This window comes from Adiantum capillus-veneris, chromosome 11, assembly GCF_014529385.1.
Source record: "Adiantum capillus-veneris isolate H3 chromosome 11, ASM1452938v2, whole genome shotgun sequence".
NCBI classification, from domain to species: Eukaryota; Viridiplantae; Streptophyta; class Polypodiopsida; order Polypodiales; family Pteridaceae; genus Adiantum; species Adiantum capillus-veneris.
In genome coordinates, this window is record NC_140941.1 from 113,077,044 (window position 1) to 113,096,584 (window position 19,541).

Sequence of the window (19,541 nt, forward strand, 5' to 3'; positions counted from 1 at the left end):
TATTTATCTCAGTTTTTTGCACTTTTTGGCTTTTTTTGCCAAGTATTCAACTTGTTAAGGTCTCTGGACAAGTTTCACTGAGTTTGAATAAAATTTATCCAAGTTTCGTGTCTGCAGACTCAGTTTTCAAGAATCTAGCTTAAGTCTCACTTTTGCGATCCAAATTTCACCAAATATTTTTTATGTGGTCTACTTGATATGCTTGACCTTGTGGTATACTCAAATGTGCAAAAATATCTAACTTTGTAGAGCAGATGTAGATAATCGTGATTATTTACTTTTGATATTTTTATGCAACTTTTTGCCACAATGTTGACACAGAATGGTTAAGTAGCTCAACTTAAGCTCCCTAGCCAAATTTCATCAAGTTTGGATAATCCCTGTTGAAATGGTCAACAGTTTTGTGTCTGTAGACTGACTTATCAAATTTGGCCACAATTTTCACTTCAATGATCCAAATCTTACCAAATTCGATTTATATGCTTACTATAACATGCTAAAACTAGTGGTATGCTGGATTGGTCAAAAAAGTTGAAAATGGGACAAAAGTAAATAATCACGATTCTTCACTTCTGGCAAGTTTTTGCATCTTTTTGGTCAATTGAGCATGTACACTTGTTTAACACTTCAATATAAGCCTCTGAGTCAAGTTTTACTAAGTTTGAACTAGATTTTCCCAATTCACACTCAAGTTCTCAACAATCAATACAGATTTCAATTTTTTCCAAGGTTTTGGTCAGTTTGGTGATTCAAATTCCATGGGCCTTTACAAAAGATGTTTGTACACATGCATAGAGTCTCTGGTATCAACCTTGGCCACTTTTGAGCTGAAAGTAAATAATTATGATTAATTACTTTTGGCCCAAAATGAACACTTTTTTTAACTTTTTCAGTGGTGGACAGTCTTTTTATGACCTATTTTAAGCCTCTGAGTAAAGTCAAAACTTAATTTGGCCTAAAATGTCAAGAAAAAGTAAAAAATCTGAGTTTTTGCAAACTCTTGAAAATTTACCTCAATTACGTCCTTAAGCTTACCCACTGGTTCATACAACTTTTGTAGCATAATCTCCGGCCGGGTTTAGTGGTTGATAGTCTTTTGGTGTTGTTTCCAGCCGTAGACCTGAAATTTTGCAACTCCACATAAACAACTCACAATTGATTCTTTTGGATAGAGCAATGTTCTAAGATCCCACCTCGGATTCTACTTATCGTACTCCTATATTCTACTGTACTAGGTTTGTGGAAAGTGTCCACAAACACTCGTTCTCTTGTTTTTAATGGTTTTCTAAGCCTTGATCTTAAGACTTATCTCATCTATCAATCATTCTCAAAATCCAATCTAATCCTACAATCCTAAAATCCTAAAAAGTACTTAGCAAATACGCTTACTTCCGAGCTACCTCTACACAGCAAAAGACGACAATCTTAAGCCATGCGGTCTTAAATAGAAAGGTTTTCACTCTAGGTGATCCTAGAGGAAGTTAAAGGACAACTACACAAGACGCTCGTGTTTTTTCCTAGTTTAGGTCTCTTCGATCCCAGGCAGCGGCGTCAAATGTGGGACGGGTGTCTAACCTCACTCCTATTTTATTGCAAACATAGCGAGAACCACGAATATAATTGTCAATCCATGGGACGAAGCTGACTCGACTAGTGCATAAGGCTACAAGAGGTTGTCAATCTCTTGGAAAACAACAGACAACTCACATCTAACTCAAGCTACACTCAAATGATAGAAATCATCAAAAGCTAATCACTAATCGACAAACAGATCATAATCATTACAGCATTAAACGACATCCTAACGTTACAAAACTTCTAGGACATGTTTATAAGACCTAAGCACACATGCTTATGGTCTCAAATCTCACTTTAGGTCAAGTGCAAAAATCACGATTATTAACAGCAATGAGTTTTTTAGCTAGTCGTTTTTAACCCAGAATGCATCTAAATGCTTACCAATGATGCCCCAATACCTGGCCTATACTTATTTTATGATTTTTAAGCTTAAATTCCTACTTATGATGAAATTAGGCCGCGATTCGATGATGCCAAAAGCTACGGATTACCATGAAATGCTTATGTCAATGCGTAGAGCTCTTACCTACGGTTGCAAACGCAACAAATGACACTGCAATGTGACAACCGGGAAGGGAGTAGGAAGCGGGATAAGGAGAGAAGTGAGCACCGTTAGCTCACATTGTGTTTCATTATCCAGAAACTTACAAAATACTTACAAAAATTGGCTTTTATGCCTTAGCCAAGGTTTCTGTGGTCAAAAACTAATAATCTGGGAGCTCTAACTAAAGATAGGTTGATACAATTTGGAAGCTTGTATCCCAGCTCATCAATTACACTGTTTACCTGGAAAGTAGGAGTTACAACATTCCCGATTCATCAAAATAATAAGTGTTTTTTACAACAAAAGCTCCGAAAATTGTTATCCGAGTTCTAATGTGTTTTGGGGATTTTTGAAATTTGAGGGGTATTTTAATATTTCCACAGATTAGAGGGGTATTTTGGTAATTTTTCCAATAATATATTAATGTCTTCAAGAGGCCAAAATGACCTATGAGACACAAACTGGTGAATTTGATACCATGTTTGGATAGGAAAGAAAAATAAAATGAAACTAGAAGTGCTACTAGCTAGAAGAGAGAGAGAGAGAGAGAGAGACAACACGCGATACAAGAGATAGACTGCAATTTAAGATAGGTTGAGAGAGAGAGAGAGAGAGAGAGAGAGAGAGAGAAAGCTAGATCATCATCATCATCACCCATAGGTTTCCTCTGAGAGAGAGAGAGGACCAGTTAAGAGAGATAGAGAATTTGATATATATATATACTATAGATAATAGGGAGAGGGATCTGTTCCATTGAACGTAACAAGTCGTACTACAAACGCGTGCACACACTTACGGGGTTTATGTTTGTGATCCATGTGAAGCAAGTTGTGAACTAGGTTGCTCTTGGAGGATATCGAGTTTGGACTTTGTAGAAGTTGTACACATGTTCCATTGTTATGTACAGAGTTACCTTGACATCTTTTTGTTCTTTTGGTTGTGGACTACAACAACTCCTTTTTTAAGCGAACAATGGTTAGGACAGTACTACAAGTAGTCACTAAAATGCGGTGCTAAGTGTTCCACAAGATCTATCACACATATGTAATTCATGCTTTTTTGATGTAGAGATCTCTTTGGGTCATTCCAAGTTTTATTCAACTGCAAACTTGGGACTGCATTGGAATTTCATCTATTGCACTTAGTAATTTGTCGGTTTGTTTGAACGGTGAAAGGTATAGGCGGGTTTCTTTGTGCCAGTGGTGGTCTTTTCAAGAACATTATATGTAGCCCATATGCTTGGTTTTCCATTTTAAGACCAACACCCCTCCATATTTAGTTAAAGCATAAGGTTTTGTTTGTAAAGGAACCAATGGGTTGTTAGAACAAAAGCATAGGGTATGGTCATCAATCAACGCAAGGCTAGGAAGCATTAGGTTCTTTGCACATAATCTAGACCCTAGAATGAGGGTCTCTTTCTTTCTGAATGTAGTGCCTTCAACACTTTGAGGAGGTGGCCATGTGATATCCTATTATAGGAATTAGGAGTTGAACTACTTCAACAAGCCCTCTCTCATATGTGCTAACTATGAAAACAAGAGATTAAGGTAATATATGCACAACTTAATTAAATACCATGTGTGTCATAGTAAGAGCAAGCGAGACCCGCTAAAGGCGGGTCACGTGAGCTAGTATATAGAAAAATGGTAGCGCCATGTAGAAAAATGGAGGAGATGCCATTTAAACCCTCTCAAAAGACAATTGAATGAAAATCCAACCACATCAATGTGTTTATTCTTATAGCCTTGTTGAAACATAAAGTAATTGTTGGCTGCTTTAAGTTGTTATATTGTTCCATTAAACTGGTTATTCTTTGATGTTCATTGGTTGGCAAACCACTTGGAGGTGATACATTTTTTTACTTGTAGCATGGCCCAATTGTTTTAGGATCTATAGATAGGATGTAAAAACCTCCTATGATTTGTCAAGTTGCATATCAAATAATATTTCAATCATATTTCTAAGATTTTGTTGTTCATTAGCCAAGAAAATTCCTTTACTATTATCAAAAAGTTGATGAATGAGTTCATTTCTCTCTCTCTCTCTCTCTCTCTCTCTCTCTCTCTCTCTCTCTCTCACACACACACACACACACACACTCACACACACACACACACACACACACACACACACACACTCATGCACACGCGTGCACACACACACACACACACACACACACACACAACAAACACGCGTGCACACACACACAACAAAAGGGATCCACATACTACATTGTTCATTACAAATGAATACACGAAGCTATATAAAGGGCCATTGAGAATGAAGCTTAATAATAAATTTACTTACTCAAGACCAGACTATGTACTTGTTAACATATATGTGCGTTGTGTGTGTGTGCGATGTGTGTGTGTTTTAGATTTAGAACCTCAAAAGAGGTTGATTTCTAAAGGCCATTTCCAATGTACCTAGCTGTATATAGTTTTTCCATAATAACGTGAGGAAGTACCTATCATATTTACAGCCTTAACTATATGTGGACAGTGGTTAGCATATAAAGAACGTTAAAATGTGTATATACAAATGCTCATGTTATTTAAGAGCCAATAATTAAGAGACATCATTATTTTTCTCTAATGTGGCTATGCTGCTTGACAAAACCAACCATTTTTCACCATAGAGTGAGTTAAAAAATCCCAGCATTCTGCTTGTATTTTGATTAGATATTTTTCCACAAATCCATTTACTATTATTTCCATACAGACCCTCACCTAAGGTTTGAAGCATGATGCTTATATACATATTATGTTTTCATAACATTCAATCATTACCATATCATGGTCAAAGGTTTACGACACAAAATTGTAAAGAGCCTTATCAGCTTGGGAAAATAACACATCAATAATAAACATTTATTAAGAAACCCATAATTTATTGAGTAGGTGCAGATGCACCTACCTATGTGTTGTACTCTCCAGTTTGTTTGAAAGTATACCCAAAGGTTGCATTCTTCATGTGTAGCTTTGTGAGTATCTCAAGATCAAAAAATGCATGTAATATGCTTGAAAGGTAAGCAACCAATTTTATCTTGGTTGTATAGCTACTCTCCATATGAGCCTTCAGACCCCATCTATGTAGAAGATCTTCATGCAAGAAAATTGCACAATTTGTGTGTGTGTGCGCGCGCGCATGTGATAGCGAGAGCGAGAGAGAGAGAGAGAGAGAGAGAGAGAGAGAGAGAGAGAGAGAGAGAGAGAGAGAGAGAGAGAGAGAGAGAGAGAGAGAGATAACACATCGTATGTGTCTGTGAGAGAGGGACCGAGAAAGAGAGATAGAAATCGAGTTCAAGAAACCCATTGGTGGGTTGATCAGAGAGGGGGAAGCACAACTCAAGTGCAGAGAGGGCGAGCACAGCTGAAACACGTTGTTTGCTACTAGGATGAACATGTGAAAAAAAAGCTCCTGATAGGGATTATAAAATGAATATGGGGAGAGAGCGAGTTCCAAGTTTAAGTTCCTTATTCCAAACCATGTGGTGGATGTGTGTGTAGGTGCATGCACCATAAGAAGCAAATGAGCTATGCAGCTTTAATGTCCTTTGGGGTGTGTAGTTGGGTGAATTTCTTGGTATTGATGGCTAATCAAAACGTAAGCTAATCAATCATTACACCCCAAAAAAAACCCAGATCTTTCCTTGTATACCTCTTGTATACAAATGTGAGATAATGCTTAAGTGAATGTTCCTATAATGGAAATGAAGTTTGATCGAACAATTGACTACCCTCATGTGAGTATAGTTTAAAATGACTTTAAGGTTTGTGGCTAGGAAGGAGTAGATTTGAGAGATAGAACGCACCATATCTATACCTATACGGTGAGAGCTGGAGAGCGGGTCACTCAATATAGGGAAGGACAAAGTTTAATAAAGCACCAGATTTTGGGGATTTGAAGGTAATAATTATGAGAAAGGTTTACTTTTCCCATTTTGGACATGGGCGGTTAATAAGGTGGATGAGAAAGATACTGAAATTTGTTTAATGCTGGCATAGTGTGTTCCTATGTCAGAGAGAGAAAGGGGTACTCAGGTAATGAATGAGTAACACTAAGGTTCAAAAAAAGTTAAACAATGCAGCTGTCTGCCATACAGATAATGTGTGTGTGTGGGTGTGTGGCCCACCCCCAACCCTAGGTGAAGATCCACATGGTGGGAGGTAGGGCCCACCATGTGGAACCCTACCCCCAACCAAGATTACAAATTGTGGCACAAAAAATGCCAAAAAAGTAATGTGTGATTGTATGTGTAAGTCTATTTTGAAAATTGTGGATCAAAGACTTTCTATTGTAAAAAAGGTTACCCTCTGGTAAAGTGGTGCCCATGATATATAGGTATCATATGTCATAAAGTTCACTATACAGAGTACTGAGTAAGAGAGATCCTCTTACTATTGTTTATCCCAGCCAAAATGCATCATGATCGACCACATAGAGTGAGTATATATCTGTATAATAGAACTTCTAAAAAAATCCCAGCATTCTGCTTGTATTTTGATCAGATTTCCACAAATCCATTTATTGTTATTTCCATATACCCTCATCTAAGGTTCCAAGCATGATGTTTATATACATATCATGTTTTCATAACATTCAATCATTACCATATCATGCTCAACGGTTTACAGCACAAAATTGTAAAGAGCCTGATCAACTCAGGAAAATAACACATCAATAATAAACATTTATTAAGAAACCCATAATCTACTAAGTAGGTGCAGATGCACCTACTTGTGCTTTTGAGAGAAGTTCTTTTGGGGCTCTACATTTAGGCAACCCTTGTATTGTTTATAAGGAGCTCTTGGGGCCTCACTCTATAGAGCATTTGGACGCAGAGTTTGAGAGCAGAGGACCCTCGAGAGCTATACACTTGAGACAAAATAATAAAGAAATACCAAAAGGGGCGCCATTGCTCTCTATCTCTTCTCCATCACTATCTCTTCTCTATATCTATCTCTTCTCCTGTTTGTTTGAAAGTATACCCAAAGGCTGCATTCTTCATGTGTAGCTTTGTGGGTATCTCAAGATCAACAAATGCCTGTAATATACTCAAAAGGTAAGCAACCAAATTTCATCTTGGTTGTATAGCTACTCTCCATATGAGCCTTCAGACCCCATCCTATGCAGAAGATATTAAAGGCAATTTGTGCAATCACAATCTGCTTAGCCTGTCCACCTAGCCATGAGCAGATGAGGGATAGATGAGTCTGTTGGTTTCTCTGGGAACAATAAATCCAGATGGTTGAGGATAAACCATATTGCATGATCAAACCACATGATGCTTGATTCACAGGAAGCTTTGGGGTCAAGGAATCTGCAAGCACATTTCACATAGGGGCGAAAGATATTCCAGATGGACTCAGTGTAGAAATCCGGGTTACTTTTAGCAAATTCCATGCTACCCTTAGTACGTATGGAGTGGTCGATGAGATGAAGGTTGAAGGGTGCTTTAATCAGTTCCCCTTTGTCCAGGAACTGTCCACCTTTAAGAATCTTGAGTTTACAGTCTTCCACAATTGAGGCAGGAAGGTTAGCCAGGTACACCCAGGTTTCACTAAGAATTGGAGCCAAGAAGGCTTTGTTTGGCAGAACCCACAGTTGATGGTCAACTTCGAGAGACTCAATTCCTATTTGTATTACTGGTAAGACAAGATAAACTTTAGAGATTTTTGGTGCGGAGGTTAACATCATTGAGGGAGCAAAGATTATTTTGAAATTCTTGTACTGCTTCTAGTGCTGCACTATCTCGACAGAAGATGCCACCATTTGGAGGGATGGAGGGGGTATTTGGAGTGCAGACAAACGAGGGGTTAAGCCCACATAGTTTTCTAAGGAAGTTAAACAACTCAGCTCCAGAGGAGGAGAACAGGGCAAGCTCTTACTGATATTGTGAAGCTAGGACAGGAAGCTAGGCAATATATTGGGACAACAAATTAACACCTTCTAAGGGGTCTTTGTCCAATGTAGCCAAAAAATTTACCCATTCATTAAATGACAACATATGCAAGACAGATAGTTTTTTATCAGAGGCAAGTGCCAAATCATAAATAAGCTGTGAAGCATCCAAGCTGCTAATACATCTAAGGACAAGAGAGGAGGTCACAGAGAGGGGCTCCGAGGTTAGTTCCAATCCTTGAGAGAGAGCAAGAGTCTGCAAAAACAGTGAGGTCAGGTTTACTTTTTCTTGCCATGGTATGTAATACATAATTTGGCTTTCCTAGCAAGGAAAGGTCTAGTTCTAGTAGCCAAGGCATTCTTTGGTTTATGGTCTTTAAGGTAAACCTTAATTTGATCAAGAATCTTTGCATGATTCTCAGGGTTGTGATTAGTACTCATGCGAGCTGTCATTCTATAACATGATCAATCCTGAAACAGAGGTGACATAAAAATTAGCAAAGTGTCTAGATTGTAATGTATACTTGGTCTTGCAAACCTTCAACCGGCAAAGTCAGAGACTATGGTAGCTGTGAGCAGGGAACCAGAAAAAGAGTCTAAAAGGGGCCACCTAACACCAGTCTACCAATAAAGGATTTACAAAATGTGGGTCCAAATTAGAGCTCCATTCCTAAGACATTTTCCTAGGCCAACATCCCGGTTTCCCCCGGAAAGGAAAAACCTTATGTATAGGATGTGTGTGTAGCTGTTTAAATCTTAACTAATAAGACATAATTGAATTTTTACATTCAAAAGACAGCTGGTCAAGGAATAATGAACAGATATGTACACAAATAATTCAGAATTATTTAGGTACAATGATTGTAGGAAAGAGATCCTCTTTCAGTAAGACTAGTAGTAAAAGAACTTTCACGTTCCTCAGTGAGTACTTCATTAAAGTAAGGTTGCTTGCCAAAGAAAAGAAAACCCTCCAAGATAGGATAGAGTCCTTACCTGCATCCATCCAAACAAGACAACAATTTAGTTACCCTTGGATGTGTTTTACGGGTATCAATGGACCATATCAGTTGTTATCCATGTTCATCTTATAGGTTTTAGTTACTTTAGACAAGCTAGGTTATTCATTAGAACTCGTATGTTTAGCAATCTTTTCTAATTACTTCACAAATGAGTGTTACAGTATACTTTCTAAATGGTGAAGTCTATTAAAACTATTTCCAGAACCATAGCTCAGTAGCTATGTAACCATATACTTACCTTCAGAATTAGCAATTCCATGGTATCAAAGGTACCCTTTTTAGACAAAGGGATGTGAAATCCGACTACTTTTTGTCAACCAAAGGTATCAGATGAGGGTGATGACTACCTCGTTTTTTATAACCAATAAGATAACAGTATAACCGGTCAGCAAAGTAGCAAGACTATGTCTTCTTAATGTGGAACCTCATTTTTAAGAGCAATAGCTTGCAAGCTATACCAAAGCCAAAAAAAAACCAGCTATATACTTACCTTCATCATCCCAAGATATCCATCAGTCATTAGCCACTTTTTCGAAATAGTAGTGTCCCAAGAGATTAAGAACAGTAGCTCGGTTATTATGCCAAGAGCCCAAAGTAGCTGTTTATATACTTACCTTCAGAATTAATAGACCCATGATTTCATTCTACCAGCTATTGGCATCCTAAAGAAAGGTAATATCCGACCAAGTTTGTGCACGGCATTAGTTTATTTTTTCCATACTATGTAACCATCAAACGAATAACTCTATCTCCCAATGAGAGAAAAAAACCAGTAAAAACTGCAAAAAAAACCAGTCATTATGCCGGTTTTTGCAAGGCCCTGCAGCGGCTAGAATTAGAGCCTTACGACCAATCGGCCATCACCAAATGTTGCTTCCATTTACACAGTCGGGACAAAAAAACAGTTCCCCGTCAAGCAGTATACATGTCCAGATGTAGCAAATGTTAAGAACGGCCAACAGGCCAAGCCAAACCATCACACTCACACATACATATACACTCACATACAACCATATATCAATTTATGCAAGGGTGAAGTCATGTAGCGGCTATTTATAGAGCCATTTACACCATTCTGTGACGACCCGCAGATTTTATGCAGGCATTCCCTTCAACAGAAAAACCACAAATCGTCTCAAGTCCTAAGTCATTTATGCCATGGCTCAATAGTTTGTCCTTTTTTATGCTTATGACTAATAAACAGTGTATAAGTTAGACGACACCAATCTTTACCAACTATGCATAGTATTGCAACAACAAACAAACCAAAACCGACACTTGTAGTCAAGTAGAACATAACACCTGTGTTGCTTGAGCTGCAAGCTCCATTTCCTTAGCACGTTCAGACAGTGTAAAAAATAAGCAGAAAAAGGACCTAATACAAGGCTAAGTGAGGGCAAGAGTATGCCCTCACATCAGTTTATATAGGATGGTGTGCACGCTCCCAGAGCCAATAGGATGAATGCTTTGGGCCGCCCTCAACTGCGTGAGCCTGTAAGTGCCATCGCCTGGGGGGGGGGGGGGGGGGGGGGGGGTGATAGAGAGTGGACAGGGGCCGCCTACCCCTTGTGATGATAGCACTCATTTCTTCACACTTTGTTTAAGCGGGGTTAATGTCCCATTATAAGGCAGTTCTTATTGGCATAGTAAAAAGGTATCACTACTATGCAAAATGGGGGGGGGGGGTGTTTTAAGGAATTATGACCAGTATACTAGTGTGTGTGTGTGTGTGTGTGTGTGTGTGTGTGTGTGTGTGTGTGTGTGTGTGTGTGTTTAAGTATGAAAAATCCCCTCATACTTGAACCATACTTAGACAATTGCATTAGATAATATATTAAATAACAATATTTTAAAACAAGATGTCATAAATCATTTCATATACACCAATACAACATTCCGTATCTAATGGATAATACAATCATTTAGATCAAAAATCTGATCTTTGCTCATTACACTATACTATCTTAGTGTTGTATCTTATGTGCCCATCCTTTGGGATGAGCTTCCACTACATCTGCATGTAGAAGGATCCAGTTGGTACATTGGACGATCTTCCATTACTGCTACAGTTTCCGTTCTAATCCCAAGGAAAGAATCTCTTACCTGTCACCATCCAAGAAACACAAGCCTGTCAGAATTGGCATTACTTGGGAAGACAGGTGTCAACGACTCCCTCCCCTTGTTATTGGTATCAAAAATTACAGCAAAAACTAGCAACATAACATAGATCGAATATTTATACAAAAGACTAAGCAATTTACTTCCAATATTGTTTACATCTTTTAATTCCAAAAAAAATCGGACAGCATCCCCTTTGTAAATTGGATCAGTTCTCAAAAAGTCTAGTCTAATGCCATCTCCTCTGAGACCCCCACTTGAGGATTAAGGCTCTTTTAACAATCATTGGATTAATTTCCAAGCAAATTACAACCCTTTGTTTCAAAAGCTATGCATTTATTCATCAAGAAAGGATAGTATCAAAACAACTCTGTGAGTTCACCACTATATACTTACCTTTACCGAAAGTGAGCTCCTGCAAAGAAGTTCAATTTAAGAAAATTCCTTTTTACTAATATCTGCAGTAGGTCGTATTGCATCCTTCTTTACCAATGTTTACAGCTATGCATCTGTTCTTACTAGCCTTGAACACAAGATAAGTTAGTTCCGAGCTAATAAAGTTGGGTAAGTAGCCTTGAAATGATTCCCTGCTTCTGGTATTAAAGATCTCTAAAAGAAAAAAATTGGGCAGCATCTCCTTTGTAAAACGGACAATATTTCAAGTTTCCAATCAATGCCATCTTTGTTGAGACCCTCACATGAGGTTTAAGGCTCTAGCAACCAATACATATGTGTTATTTTCAAGTCAAAAAGTCATCATGCCAAACTTGGTCATGCCATATTCTGAAGTCTACAAACAATTCTCTTTATGATGCAGTAAACTAGCCATGTATGTTCAATCATGTAGGTAGGTCACAGCATGTATAAAAACCAAGTAGTGACATCCTGTACCATTTCTGGTTCAGAGGGGATACACACCAATAATCGAAATATGCCTCCTATGACTGAATATAGAGCCGAATGAGTAAACAAACATTTTCCTTAACTTTCCTCTAAGACTTCTTATATTCTTCTATGACTGAATATAGATCAAAAGAGTAACTAAAAAACCATTTTCATTAATTTTCAGCGACACAGGAATCATGCCAGCAATTTGCTTGTGTATTTGACATTTTTCCAAAACATAACAGTAGAACATCCTCCAAATGCATTATAAGACCAGAAAATGCATTAAAAAAACTAAGTTTTACGACTATGGATACGATTTTGGTGGTCACTATCCCTTTATCCACAGAGGCCTAAGGCATATCTATATACATTAATTGAGTCAAATTTGTTAAATAGTTAATCATGGCCATCTATCTAGCAAACTTCCATTTCTACAATCTGATACGTCCTCGTGTATCATTATGTACCATCAAAATAATCTAAACACAGACTGCATGCTTATGGTTATTATGCTCTATTAGATACTCTACGACTATGCTACTTTGTCAAGTATATAAATTTTCAAGAAAAAGATCACATTACATATGTCAGATAAAAAATCCCAAGATTACTGAGTAGGTGCAAATGCACCTACCTGTAGTTTGTTCATGCACCTTCCGTCGAACATGTCGATGAATGCATAGGTGATGCTACTCTCATGTATACCCCAGTGTTTCCTTCGTTCCTTCTACATGCTTTTGGTGTGTTTTGTTCATGTCGATGGAGTCAATAAAACTACCCAGGGTTATGATCCATTGTATCCCACGAAGCCCGTTTGTTCCAATTTCCTTCAAGGTTGTTGAACTCCGATCAAGTGTGTGTGTGTGTGTGTGTGTGTGTGTGTGTGTGTGTGTGTGTGTGTGTGTGTGTGTGTGTGTGTGTGTGTGTGTGTGTGTGTGTGTGTGTGTGTGTGTGTATGTGTGTGTGTGTGTGTGTGTGTACACTACAAAAGCTGAGTATCTCTCTGAGAGCATGGCAGTATACAGAGATAGGGTAGCACACGGTTACCCATGCGCAGCAGAAGCAAAGTGATGTGGGCGAAACATATGCTTGAAGATACCTGCGGATTTCCTGGGGATGGCCTGTGTGTGTGTGTGAGTGAGAGAGTGAGAGAGAGAGAGAGAGAGAGAGAGAGAGAGAGAGAGAGAGAGAGAGCGAAAGCAAACGTGTGTACAGCAATAAGAGCATGCGCAGGGAGTAGTACATCATGGTGATCTGGGATAGGAGAAGCCCAATATGCGCAACCCGAATCAGAAAACGGCCTGGCGAGTTTTGGGGCCAAGCGAGTAAGCTTTATGTGGGAGGGTGAGATAGCTTCAAAACAATACAATGATGCCAACAATGAGAGAGAAATGTGGGGTAGCACCAAAAACTACTAGGAAAAATAGAGAACAGTAAATGGGCTGCACATGCATGGCCAAATAAAGAGAAGAATAGCTCATATAGTTAAGTCACCAGGTGGTTGGTGTGCATGTGTACCCACCTCCAACCCGTACCCCGATTATGGACCTAAATACGTAGTGATTCCATGAAATTGTCTCCAAGAAGGGAAAGGTCCATTCTCTACAGATAGAGACAATCAAAGAGTGCGAGAGACTCTGCACATATTTGTACCAATCTTTCCTCGAGTGAGTGGGTGCTTGGAAATTTACTGACTTTGTGTGTGTACTGCACACCATTGAGAAGGGCGGGCAACACCAGGATGTATCACCAAGCCAAGGGATCTGACAAGGCCTTCCAGAATGCTGTCATGGCGTAGATATAGGAATCGACACTATCAGCTCGTATAGTGAGCCAAAGGTCGTGACTAGATAAGGGACGAAATAGAGAATAGAATCTATATTTAACAAACAAGGGTGTGTGTGGATGTGGTATACATCTGGTAGAGGTTTGGTACCATGAGAAAATATAGGTGGTCTTCTCTAGCGGCTCGGTGCACCTTGTCTAGAGAGTAGCAGCTCTAGGTTAGAACACCAAAGAGGGAAGCTATCAGCCAAGGGTTAGCCAACGGCATGTCATCTAGATAAGTGTGTGTATCTATGTGTGTGTGTGTGTGTGTGTGTGTGTGTGTGTGTGTGTGTGTGTGTGTGTGTGTGTGTGTGTGTGTGTGTGTGTGTGTGTGTGTGTGTGTGTGTGTGTGTTATTGATGAGGTGGATTCAAAACCTGTGGTCTTCTCTAGAGACTCAGTGAAACTTTTCTAGAGAATAGCAGCTCTAGATTAGCACACCAGAAGGGGAGCTGTCAGCCAAGGGTTAGCCAAAAACTTGCCAAGTAGATAAGTGTGTGTGTGTGTGTGTGTGGCCTTCCCACATCCCAGAGGAGAGATCCACTTGGTGGAGGATGGTCCACCAAGTGGACCAATCCCCCACCAATTATAGTAATTGCTTCCTAAAAATTTCCATGTTTTATAGCTTAGTCACTTATACTATGTTAACAAGGTTTAAATGCGAGATTACTCATTTGTAATGTGTTTGAACCGAACTTAGATGTAAGTACACCCAATTGTTGTATGATAAAGGGGTCCTCCAAGGAGGAGAGTAAGGTATTATGAAATCTACATACCTGATGTCTCATGATTTCGATGATGTCACTCCAAATTTGTGGAATATGTCGTGACGTTGGTTACTGTACAATAATCCGATCCTGCAAGATAACTTGAAAATCGACACCTGCTCGAGGGTGGTCAATGCTTACAGTTTATGGATTATATGTAAACATGTAGATGCTTGACCAGTTTAGGAGCTGAGAGCCCCGACCCATCCATTTGGATTGGGTGGATCAAGCTAATAATAACGTAACTTGTATTAAAGAGTACGCAATCCAATTCTTAGGGTATAAATACCCATATCCTGACAAAAATCGTTTGATTGAATTAAGGATAAATTAGCGTAGCTATATTATTATCTGATATATTATCTAATCCCAGTTGCTAAGTATGGCACTAGTCCGACCGAAGACTAGTAGGGAAAATGTGTGTGTGTGTGTGTGTTTAAGTATGAAAAATCCCCTCATACTTGAACCATACTTAGACAATTTCATTAGATAATATATTAAATAACAATATTTTAAAACAAGATGTCATAAATCATTTCATATACACCAATACAACATTCTGTATCTAATGGATAATACAATCATTTAGATCAAAAATCTGATCTTTTCTCATTACACTATAATATATTCTTAGTGTTGTATCTTATGTGCCCATCCTTTGGAATGAGCTTCCACTACATTTGCATGTAGAAGGATCCAGCTGGTACATTTGCTAGTACATTGGACGATCTTCTGTTACTGCTACAGTTTCTGTTGTAATCCCAAGAAAAGAATCTCTTACCTGTCACCTTCCAAGAAACACAAGCCTATCAGAACTGGCATTACTTGGGAAGACAGGTGTCAACGACTCCCTCCCCTTGTTATTGGTGTCAAAAATTACAGCAAAAACTAGCAACATAACATAGATCGAATATTTATACAAAAAGACTAAGCAATTTACTTCCAATATTGTTTACATCTTTTAATTCCATAAAAAATCGGACAGCATCCCCTTTGTAAATTGGATCAGTTTTCAAAAAGTCCAGTCTAATGCCATCTCCTCTGAGACCCCCACTTGAGGATTAAGGCTCTTTTAACAATCATTGGATTAATTTCCAAGCAAATTACAACCCTTTGTTTCAAAAGCTATGCATTTATTCGTCAAGAAAGGATAGTATAAAAACAACTCTGTGAGTTCACCACTATATACTGATAGCCGTTTTTTGGCTCTCTATAATTTTCATAGTGAGTATCAAATCATTCAAACATTGTGGTTACCCTCACCTTTTCACTGTATATAGGTGTGTGTGAGTTACGGGACTTTTCCCATATTTTTTAAATAAACCCTTAATTAGCTAGTCATTGGGCTAGTTGAGCCAAAAAAAATAAAAAAATAAAAAAAATAAGTATATTATGGTCCATTTGCGTGCAAATATTTCATTGTATATAGGGCCTAAATAAAAGGATTTTTCATAATTATTTGGTATTTATTTAAATATTTCTACCTAGGGTGTGTTATTTATGCTATGTACATTGATTCACCATTACCATATTTTTTCTTACCATTTTGCATACTCTTTATTCCATATAAAAATAATCTCATGCAAGCTTCTTTTAGTTTTTGTGTAACTCCATCCCAACAAAAATCCAAAAAAAAACTACTTCTATTTATGTGTATATTTTTTCACTATTGTGATTTTTCCCTTTCTACATCTATTCTCTATTACTCTCATAAATTAGACCACCACAAATATTCATCTTTTTATGGTAGACTTATAATGAGAGAGATTTATTTTGACCCCTTTATATTTTTTCCACCTATGTTATTTATATTTGACATGTACATATTCTTTTTAGACCCCTCAATATTTGATTTTCTTAGTTGTACTATTCACTTATATCATGATCTCAACAATATATTCAATTATAGACCTACCAAATAAGGTCAAGGGTATGTGGCATGCATGCATGCACTATGGAGGACTCACTAAGTTGGAGGCATTCAAAAGAATCATCCAAAGAAGGACCCCACAAGGACTTTGTGCAGTGGAAAAAGACAGTCGGTTTTGCTGAATTTTTAAAGGTCACTTGCTCTCTGAATTTGAAAAGGTGATACAAACAAAAGTTGTAGCTCGTGGACTGTAATTTTACCTCAAATTTTTTCATGTTTTTTTGAGCTACAAGCTGTGAGCTATGATTTTATCGGTGGACCCCAGTTTGCCCATGCTATGCAGCCACACTCCCTCTTCCACTTTATCATTTTTCTCTTTCACACACACTTCTCCACTCATCATCCCCACCTCTCTCACCACTCTTCTCTGCACCCTACTCACCTTCTTCTCAACCTTGAAGAATAAGAGAAACCATGGTGAACTCATGTCTCCTACACACACTTCCATTCCAAAATTGACCACCTAGTCTCATTTTTCCTCATCCATATTACCCATATCTATCAAAAAAACCACAAAATTCAGCCTCTTCTCTTAAAAGACAGCATCATGGTGATTGATTGCTCATGTTCACTTACCTTGGCTCCCAAAGAAGGTCAAGAGTGGAGAAAAAACGTACCGTCAAAGCTAGTGGACCGTCAACAAGCGTCAAAATTGATCCTACTCAAGACACTTGGAGCATCAACATTGTAAGAAATCCATATTTTCTTACTTATTAAGAGTTTGTTCTTCCTTATTTGTATCCTAATTGGATACTCCCATTGTAAATATCCAATTCCATTTGTAAATCAATAAAAATACTAACTCTACTAATTTACTAACACTAACCTACTATGAAAAGTCCTATCACCTCCACTTCTCTCCTCTCTCTCTTCTTCATCTATCCCCACCAACTTCTTGATAATTCCAATGCAAAAGAAATTAGATAAGTGCTGAAAATCTAACCCAACCATGGTCAGAGGAGTAACCCTAGGCCTCAAAATTGCTATAAAAGGAGGGTGTAGCTAGCACAAAAGGGGGGAGCCATAAGCAAGAGCACTATGCTATAGCTTGAGAAGCCAAGCTCAACCTTTCTAGAAGGAGCTCTTGAGTGGAAGCTCATTGTCTTATGCATATGCATGTGTTGTATTAGGGGTGATTAGCAAGGGAACTCTATGCCATTGTAAGAGAGAGTGATCATTCAATTGAGAGTAGGAAATCATCATTTCTCCTACTAGTGTAAGCCCAACATTTGTTGAATCAAGGAGGGTGGATCTGGACTAAGCTTGATACTTTGTCTCTCTTCCAACGTGAAGTAATGGACAACAATGATGTATAAGTGTCTTGGTGTTTTTTTAAGTTCTTCATAGCTTGTCTCTGGGTGTTGTCATCAATTTAGCCATAAATCCCACATACTGTAAGAGGGCGACAGGGTGGAGAGGACTCCCCTAGCCTTAAGACAGTGATTGGGGTGGCTTTTCTTGTGATGTGTTGTGGTGTAATTTACTCAAGCTATGTTGAACAAATACTAATCTCACTTTGATTGGTCATGACAGATTTGTAAGAACGTATTAATGCAACAAGCACCCCCTCCCCCTTCTCTCTCTTTCTTACATATATAATTGTGTTTCCTTGATCACTGTCGATACATTTCAAAGCAGCCCGAGCATTCTCTCTCTCTCTCTCTCTCTCTCTCTCTCTCTCTCTCTCTCTCTCTCTCTCTCTCTCTCTCTCTCTCTCTCTCTCTCTCTCTCTCTCTCTCTCCCTCTCTCTCTCTCTCTACGCGTCCTAGTTCGCATCCAAAACTAGGTGGTGCCCCAAATTTGTGTAGGGTTAGGTTGCGGGATTGTGTGTGTGTTTGTTGTTTTTTCCAACCCCAACCCAATTGAGAAGCACGGGAGCCTAGAAGGGTGCTTAGAGGCCACTCTTCTTGTTGCCCGCCCCGGACCGCCTCAATACTTACCTTTACCGAAAGAGAGCTCCTGCAAAAAAGTTCAATTTAAGAAAATTGGTTTTTACTAATATCTGCAGTAGGTCGTATTGAATCCTTCTTTACCAATGTTTACAGCTATGCATCTGTTCTTACTAGCCTTGAACACAAGATAAGTTAGTTCCGAGCTAATAAAGTTGGGTAAGTAGCCTTGAAATGATTCCCTACTTCTGGTATTAAAGATCTCTAAAAGAAAAAAATTGGGCAGCATCTCCTTTGTAAAACGGACAATATTTCAAGTTTCCAATCAATGCCATCTCTATTGAGACCCTCACATGAGGTTTAAGGCTCTAGCAACCAATACATATGTGTTCATGCCAAACTTGGTCATGCCAAATTCTGAAGTCTACAAACAATTCTCTTTATGATGCAGTAAACTAGCCATGTATGTTCAATCATGTAGGTAGGTCACAGCATGTATAAAAACCAAGTAGTGACATCCTATACCATTTCTAGTTCAGAGGGGATACACACCAATAATCGAAATATGCCTCCTATGACTGAATATAGAGCCAAATGAGTAAACAAACCTTTTCCTTAACTTTCCGCTAAGACTTCTTATATTCTTCTATGACTGAATGTAGATCGAAAGAGTAACTAAAATTTTCATTAATTTTCAGCGGCACACGAATCATGCCAGCAATTTGCTTGTGTATTTGACATTTTTCCAAAACATAACAGTAGAACATCCTCCAACTGCATTATAAGACCAAAAAATGCATTAAAAAAACTAAGTTTTACGACTATGCATACCATTTTTGTGGTCACTATCCCTTTATCCACAGAGGCCTAAGGCATATCTGTATACATTAATTGAGTCAAATTTGTTAAATAGTTAATCATGGCCATCTATCTAGCAAACTTCCATTTCTACAATCTGATACATCCTCGTGTATCATTATGTACCATCAAAATAATCTAAACACGGACTGCATGCTTATGGTTATTATGCTCTATTAGATTCTCTACGACTATGCTACTTTGTCAAGTATATGAATTT